Below are 9,303 nucleotides of genomic sequence, written 5' to 3'. Positions count from 1 at the left end.
ACTTGTGATTACATTGAGCACATCTGCATAATTCAGGATACTCTCCCCAGTTTGATGTTAGTTTGCAATGATGGTGGGCTAAATAATGACGTCCCCAAGCCTATCTACATCCTTATCCTTGAAACCTGTAAATATTACCTTATGTGGAAAGAAAAGGACTTTTTGTAGTTGTGATTAAATTAAGGATCTTAAATGAGGAGATTATCCTGGATTATGAGTGGGCCGTAAATGTAATCACAAGTGTCCTTATGAAAGGGAGCCAAGAGATTATATGCACAGAAAATGAGAAGGCAATATGATCACAGAGGCAGAGATTGAAGTGATGCAGTCACAAGCCATCAAATGCTGGCAACAACCAGAAGCTGTAAGAAGCAAAGAACAGATTCTCCCATAGTGCCTTCAGAGGAAGGACAGGACTGCTGACACCTTGGTTCAGCCCAGTGAAACCGATTTCAGAGTTTTAGCCTCCAAAACAGTGAAACAATACATTTCTCTTGTTTCCAGGAACCAAGTTTATAGTAACTTCTAATAGTAGCCACAGGAAACTAATATAGTAATCTAATTCCATCTGTAATCTTAATTCTCCTCTGCCATGTAATAGAACATTGGCACAGGTTTCAGAGATTAGGACATAGACAACTCTGGGGGGGCATTATTCTGCCTACAGTACTCCTTTAGTCCATCAGCTTCATAACTATGCCCCTATAACTCACTCCATCTCCTTCCACATAACACGCTGCACTACGGCCTCTTTCCTTCAAACTCAACAGCTTCGTGGTTAAGAGTGTTTATTCCAGAGTGTATATACTTCAACACTTACTAGCTGTGTGACTGTGGAAAGTTACTTAACCTAATTTTCTCATCAATACAATGGCGATTTTAAATATATCACTTCTTAGGATGGCTGAACTGATTAAATGATATCATGTATGTAAGGTTTTGATTGTTTTGCCTATGATAATCTCTCAGTAGGGTCACATAATAATATCCTTTGAATCACCGTCATCTTCACCAATTAGGAGGTAGAAGCAGCACTCATATGTCAATTTTCTATTACTCACTAATAGAAATAGTGGCTGAAACAATCATTTATTATTTCATGATTATGTGGGTCATCAATTTTGGCTGAGCTCATCGTGCCATTCTGCTGGTCTCACTTGAGTTCACTTATGGGGCAGCACTTAGCACAATGTTCTCATTCATATGCCCAGTGGTTGATGGTGCTGCCTATAGGTGTCTCATCCTCACAGAGACTAACCCCAGTCTCTTCACATGGCAGTCTCAGGCCTAGGCTCAAAACTCCCACATTGTCCCTTCTGCCATATTTTATTGGTCAAAGTAAGTCCCAAGGCCAATCTGAATTCAAACAAGAGGCAAGATATACTCCACCTCCAGATGGGAAGAATAGAAAAGTCATTTTTCAGAGGAGTGTACAATGAGTGATAAGAGGAACTTGGAACCATTTTTTTGCAATCCACCACAATGAGCTTTGGAAAGATAGTTCTAGATCGAAAATTGAGCAAATGCATGACTTTGGACTAATCTTGCAACCTTTAGGGCAACAACAGCATTTGAAGACCTATTATATACCAAATATTGTGCTTGAATCTGGAGACATTAAAAGATCCTGGGACATGCTCTCCCCCTCAAGAAACTAGCCTGTAAAAATGGACAATATTTACTTTAAATAATTGATATGATGTCTAGCACAGTAGTTGACAGTACCTGGCTTATGGTAGGCACTCAGTAAATGAGAGCCATCATGATTATTCAATTTTCATGAGAATGTCCAGATTTCATTTATAAATGGGCATTGAATATATGTCCTCTATATTAGTCCGCTCATGCTGCAAAAATCAAATACCACAAAAATAATAGAAATTCATTTACTGGGGTTCTGGAGGCTGAGTAGTCTAAGATCAAGATGTCAGCACGGTAGATTTTATTCTGAGGAATCTTCTCTTGGCTTGTCGGTGGCTGTCATCTTGTTTGTTTTGAGCTCACATGACCCCATCTTCGGGTAGGTGAAAGAAGAGAAGGCAAGCTCTCTGATATCTCCTCTCATAAGGGCACTAATCTCATCATGAGGGCTCCACCCTTGTGAACTCATCTAACCTATATTACCACCTAAAGCCACCATCTCCAAATACCATCCCATTTGGGCTCAGGGCTTCAACATGTGAATTTTGTGGGAACATAAACATTCAATCCATAACACCATTCAAGGCCTTTCATCTTTCAGGCCCAGAAGGCAAAAAGCTTGCATGCATGCTCTCTGGTGGCCTGGAATTGATTTCATAGCAATGAATCAGAGCTATCTTTTAAGTAAACATTTATAATCAAAACTAGAAGTGTGCATTCAACCTCAGATTTGTTCTAGAAATACAATAGTATGCATAGGGTGCAATTACCAGAGCTATAAACACATAATGCACTAATTTAGTCTTAAACAAGGACAGGTGTTTAAATGCCTTTCACAGTCCAAGAAGTGGCAAAGCCTGGATAATAACTTCAGTCTCAGATACAGCTTATTTTTTTGTTCAAAGGCTTATTACAAATCCTGGGTGTCAGAACCAGGCAGTATGAAAAGAGAACAGAACTGTGGGTCTGACCACCTGGCTTATAGACCTAGCATTAGCACTAACAAGCTCTTTGACCTAAAGTGAGCTATTTAACCTCGCATAGCCTCAGTCTCTGAGCGCACAATGAAATGGAGGGACTGGCTTAGTGTTTTTGTACTGTGTTCCATACTGCCCTGGGATAGCAAAGACCTGCAGCAGGGATGGGAGACATGAACAGCTTGGAAATCCCCAACATCCATCTCACCCCAGCGCCCCTCCCTTCTTTAAGCCAGCTCTAAGACATTTGAAGAAAAGGTCCGCTGTAGGAAACTATGTAAATAATGGACGTCAGTGAACTGGATCAGAGTCCCCAACTTTAAAGTGCTTACAGATAACCTGGGGATCTCATTAAAATTCAAATTTTGATTCAATAAATCTGGGATGGGGCATTTCTAAGATTGTCCCAGATGGTACAGATGCTGTGTGTCCCCAGATCACACTCTGCTCAATAAGGGATCCAATTATAATACAAATTTTTAATCATTAATTTTTCAATTACTGAAGAAAAATATTTCTAGTTTACATGCATGGGTATCAAATGAGAGGAGCAAATGAAGCTTTGCAATCTTATGATTATTCCAACAGATCTCATATCAAAAATGCTTTTCCTCGGGAAAGAGCAGCCCTGAAATTACGTTTAGAGCGACAGGTACACCTGGATTGACTTAGGTGACTATTGTACGTGCCTCAACCTTCATGTGGAATTCAAAGCAAATCTTTTGAAGGGTTCAGTACAATTCTATTACCTTTTCCATTGTTCTTTTCATTTTCTCACTCCTCTACACTGCCTGTTTCCAGGTGAGATGGGAAATAGAAGGACCAAAATACCAATAATAAGAAGGGATTTTCTTGCAGTATTTGCAGTCCAGCTGGAATTGGGAAGTAACAAAAAATCTCACAAGCAAAGCAAATCTTGAGGCCATCCAATTTGGCAGATTCCCAAGCGACAGACTAAGAATCTAATGGGAAGGATATCTAACATTTCAGGCCTCTATAGGTGCCCCATCCCTCATTTCAATACCAGAAATTTTCGGTCCCTACAGCTCTGGTTCCCCAACAAGTTGGGTAATTAGCTTGCTATCCGCCCTGTCAGGGAACTAGTCTTAGCACTATTATGTTCAGAGGCACCAACCTCCCTGAAGAACCACATTATTAGAGGTTGCAAAGATAATGCAGAGATGAATAGTCTGAAAAGCCACATGAAAACTGCAAAGATGAATTAAATTACATTCCAGAGACTAAAGAATAAATTGGAAATGAGGCAATTTCTTATTCAAGAAGACTTCCTCCCAGTTCTCTCTGAATGTAAACATGCGGCTCTCTGTAGAGGATGGGGTCACCGCTGCCTGGGGAAAGCAGCTTGAATTTTATTACCTTGGTGATCCCTGGCAGCATACACACTTCAGGAGGCACAAACCCTGCTCCCCTTTACTTTGTCTCATGTGCTGGTTTCTAGCTCTCATAACATTTTAATTAAATTTGGGCTTGTCTTTCTGTCTCCCCTTACTCTCTGCATCAAAGGAGAGGCTTTTCACATGCCGCCTGGCTGGGGTCCCTGAAATTCTTCCATTCCAAAGCAGGCTGCTTTGCCATACAAGGAGAGCGGCAATTAAATCAAAGCAGAGGTAACCTGCAGCTTCTATGAGAGATAGCTGCACACATAACTTCAATGTGACTTATATGTAAAGGTAATGAATTCTATAATGCAAATTCACATACAGGTCAAACAAAAAATGGCTTTGCATTAGATAGTACACTGAGTATTAGGTAGTTGTCACACAATAAATAATTCATCTTGCATAGCCACTTGCTATGTAAATGATAGTCTATGTATATTAACGCATTTAGCACTTAGAATAAAATGGACAGCTGGGCCAAATGAATCTCTCTCAGGACATATTACCATTACCATTCCCTAGTGAGTTTAGCTCTTCACTTCTAAGGTTGGTAATGAGGATATTAATTAAATAGGGCATGAGATTCATTTTGATAAAGCCAGAGTTACAAGAAAACAAGTGAGTAACTTTAATACACCTTGATGGTCTGAGCCATGGCACATATTCAGTTAACAGTAATGACTTGTAAATCAATTTGATTGGGAATCTGTGGCACTCAGGAAAACAACAAAGGTTAGCTATTTTCACTTGGAAAAAAAATTCTATTTACCTCCATTTTCTTTAAATGCCATTTGGTCACATGAAAAACACATCTAACTTTCTGGCTATTCTACAAGATGTCTTGGTTTCTTCAAAAGTAGCTACTAATGCATCTTCTGCATTAACACTTATTATGCATTTGGATACCACATCTATGGAAAAAGGTCATCTCCTCAAATTGCTTCATGATTAAATCACACAGAAAAAGAAATTTCCCAGTGATGCCTGAATTTTCAAATCTTTGTGAAATTCCAACCAAAATAATATTCCTTACTGGCGGTGTTGGACAACATCTTTCCCATCATATCTCTATTTATGCTGGATCGAGGTGCGTGTTGAGAATGTATTCAAACAATGTTTACCACCAGGACTTAGATGATTTACAGACTGAGGTGGCCCGAGTGGAGACAAAGTCTGGGGAAGAGTGTGGAGGAGGTGAGATGGCAGCTTCTGTGAAAGTATTCAACATAAGGAAAGCATTTCCTTCTTGGGAGCCACATTCAGCAGCAGGACCAAAGATGGAAGACAAGAAGGAGAGAGGTGGTTTGCAGCAGCTTGCATCAGTCACAGCTCAACTAGAGAAACTGAATAAGTAGGATTCAAATGAATTTATACAGACGATGAGCAACTTGGGGGGCCAGCTAATCAAATTCAAAGTCTGTAAGGTGATCAGTCAGGGAAGAAGGATTGCAAGCAGGCCAGAACCCCACAAACACAAGCTGCAGTGTGTTGTCCATAGGCACTAGTCAGGAAGATCCAGGAGACAGAGAGAGTAACTGCATGTCCAGCTGCTGTGTTGAGTCCCTGAGCTCAGAGAAGGCTTAAGCCCTCTTTAAAGCCCTAGAATTAAGTAAGTCAGGCCCAACAATGATAGTATCCCTTTTGATTCACTTGAAGTAACTGACATGTGACTATAATCACATTGACAGAATTCCTTCACAGCAGCACCTAGATTAGCGTTTGACTGAGTAACAGGGAGAAGAGAGGTGTGAGTCATAAAATGGTCATCGCCGCTTCCTAAGTTATAGCCCACACTACCTAGAAACATAGTAGATACAGAATTTTAGGGACTGTAGTTCAGTCTAGCCAAGTTAACACAACAAAAGGCCATCACAGAGCTAATACTAAAACTTGTCTAGATTCATCAATGCTGAAAATGTGTATTGGTAATTATATAAATGGAAGAGTTGTGTTACTAAATGCCATAACATTCTGGAACTCAGACAGCTTTGAAATGGAACTCTCTCATGCATTTCCCTCATTGAGCATTATGCAAGAAGGACATTTTTCTTCTAACATTGTAAGAGTAATGGCAAGGGCTATAGCCACTCAGCTCCAGCTCTGTTGCCAATTAACTGGACTCCAGCTCAGGCAGAGTGATGGTAGCAGCAACAGCAACAGAAATGATTTGCCTCTTGGATTGGTTCCTCTGTGCAACTGATGAGATTGGAGGACTCAGCCTCAGTGGCAAGTGATAATGATGGATTCATAAGCATATGTTAGCATCAGTGGAATATCAAAGGTACATAGAAAGTAGACACCATAAAAGGCTGGAGATACTAGAGTCAATGATGTAGGAGACGGAAGCCATTAGAATTGGGGTATTAATGTAAATAGGACTACAATTGTACTCTTCAGCTACCAGCATCTCAGGTACTGATGTGGCGCCTGCATATCGTATTTATATACCAAGTTTCTGTGGACGTTCTAGGGCAGAGGTCACTATGACAGGGTAATACTATGCCAGGACCCATTCTAAGATCTGGAAGTCCAGAGCTGATGGACAGCAGTCAAAATGAGATTGTCAGAATGGGGATGCAACTAGAATTAGAACCTCAGAAGAGGTAGGTAAAGGAAACAAGACCTATGAAAGAAACACAGTCATTACAAAACCAAACTCGGAAGCAAAAAGATAGGAATAGAGAAGGAACTCAACAGCCAATAAACTAGTCTCTGAAGGTGACAGAAACTTTACTATACCTGGTAACACCTCCCACTTTCCCTCTGACTTTGGCTACAAAGCAAACCTTAGCTTGCCTACTTCACCTGGGTCCTTTGTAGAATTCTAACCACAGCTCTCCATTAACCCCAGGTGTTCCTTATGTAAGGGGAAGTAAGTGTTCTTAGTGGAAATTTTAGAGACAAACAAGGGATAATAGAATAATCCTAATAGGAAATTAACCTTAACTCTAACTGTCGTCACTTGAAAAAGGAATACCATTTGGCTAATTTAGTACATTTGGAAAACTTCTCTCCATAACCTAAAATCAGCATAATGCTAACTTCCTTTCTATGCTAGTGAGATGTTATATCATGGTTAATCGTAGATGTAAAACAAGAATAATAGAAACATACAATAAAAAAACAATTTATTGCTACATTATTAAAATGGGAATTAGAAATCTTAGAATTCTTTGCATTTCTTGGTAGGAGACTAGATAGGAGAGATAGAAAACCTAAAATATTTTTTAAATTATTAAAATGGAAGTTAGTAAAATTTCATTTTGAATTCAACAAATTTTTGTCTATGATATCTATCTACCTATGTAACATGTATTTGTTATTCCTCTGGTACCTCATAGCTAGAGCTGTTAGCAGATTAGGAAAAAAGGGTGCAGCACCTATAATCATGGGGGAGATGAGGACAAAGAAAGTGAGAAGGCAAAATATGAGAAGTCCCATAGAGGAAGTAAGAAAAAGAGGATGAAAGGAGAATAGAAAGGATAGAAGAATTATAACATGGTTGAGGATATTTGCAGAGATCTCCACTGCATGTATGGATTGTTCCAAATGCCTGAAGCAGGAAACAGAGTCTAATAGAGAAGAAAGAGTAAAGAGGGGGAGAGAAATAACATGTAGCATGATTAAGACACCATACAATAAAACTAATATTAGTGAAAAAATAATGGGCTGCTTGCTGACCTCCTCAGACCTTGATTTAATTAGAAAAAAAGCTGAAGGAAGTTTCTTAGGTAGCACTGAATTCAGAAAACGGGATGGGCTTTAGAGTTAGAATGTACTTCTGAGATCCTTCCCCCTTCTTCCCTCTAGTGGCAAAGATGAACCATCTCACCTCTAATGTCTAGGAAGCCCTTTCCTCACAGAGTTCACTCCACTAGGTGTTGCCTATTTCCTGAGCTCTCGACCTCCCTCTCTCTACCACATATTCCCCTTCAATAGTCAAAACTTACTCCAACATTTCTGTCCTCCGTGTCCCCACAGCCCCTCCAGCTATTGCCGTATCTGTCTACTCTTTAAAAGGAGATCAGAGTGTTCTTTTGAAAAGTACATCCAGTCATGTTACTCTTTCAAAACCCTTCCAAGGCTTCCCACTGTATTCTCAACATCTTTAACACTTGATCTACAAATTGTTGCTCAGCCCAGCCCTTTCCTAGTCTCAGTCGTTCACCATGCTTTAGCCATATCACCTTCTTTAAGCTCCTTGAACACACCCCGTGCCCAGTTCAGCCCTGCCTGCACTTGCTCTTCCCTCTGTCTGAAAGTTTTGCCTAGACCTTTCATAGGCCATTCTTTAACTTAAATGTGACATCCTCAAAGAGGCTCTCCCCTTGACTAGAAAGGAAATTATGTTAAATCACAGTAACCTCTCCTTCTATTATGACACTTTTAAATATATATATTCTGTGTAAAGAGTTGCTGGATGTCTACCTCTCCCACCAGAGTGTAAGAACAGATACAGTACATTTTACTTACCTCACTCAGTATCTACATAAATAACTGTACTATTCATCCTAAAAGCAGATCTTGTAAGTACAGGGATAAGTGCTTCCACCCTTTATCCAGGAGTTCTTATGTTGTTAAACTTAGTGATACCTGGAAAATTCATCATTGATATCAAATATTTTCTGTAAAAGGCCAAATAGTAAATATTTGATACTTTGCAGACCAAAAGGGCCCCGCTGCAACCATTCAGCTCTGCCTGTGGTGTGAAAGTGGTCATAGATGATACACAAATGAATGAGCATGGTTGTGTGCCAACAAAACTTTATTCATGAACAGTGCAATTTGAATGTCATATAATTTTCAAATGTCACAAAATATTCCTCTTCTTTGGATTATCTTTCAAATTTAAAAGTATAAAAACTATTCTTATCTTGGGGCCATACAAAGGCAGGCAGAGGGCTGGATTTGGCTTGCGGCCTATCATTGGTTGAATCCGATCTGTTATAACCACTTAGTTTCCCAACCTTTCTCCCATCCTTTCTCCTAATTGCAAAAACAAACCAATAAATTACAATGATAAACACTGCTCCCTGGAGAGGAAACATAATCCAGTTATGGCCCCCTACCCCCATCCCCTGCTTGAATCCTTCCAGTGGATTTCCATTTCTCTTAATGTCAAAACTCCTCAACAGGCCCTAGGAAGCTGATTTGGGTTGCGCCCACACCCCCATCATTGCACTGGCCATATTAGATATCTTTCTCTATTCTCATCCTGCTCATGCTTGCTCAGCTTCCAGGCCTCCACTGGAGGCCGCCCTCACATTTTCCACCCTGCCCTTCCC

The sequence above is a fragment of the Pan paniscus genome, chromosome 5 (genome assembly GCF_029289425.2).
Source record: "Pan paniscus chromosome 5, NHGRI_mPanPan1-v2.0_pri, whole genome shotgun sequence".
In the NCBI taxonomy this organism is placed as follows: Eukaryota; Metazoa; Chordata; class Mammalia; order Primates; family Hominidae; genus Pan; species Pan paniscus.
The sequence above is the reverse complement of the archived record's forward strand: the minus strand, read 5'-3'. Positions refer to the sequence as shown.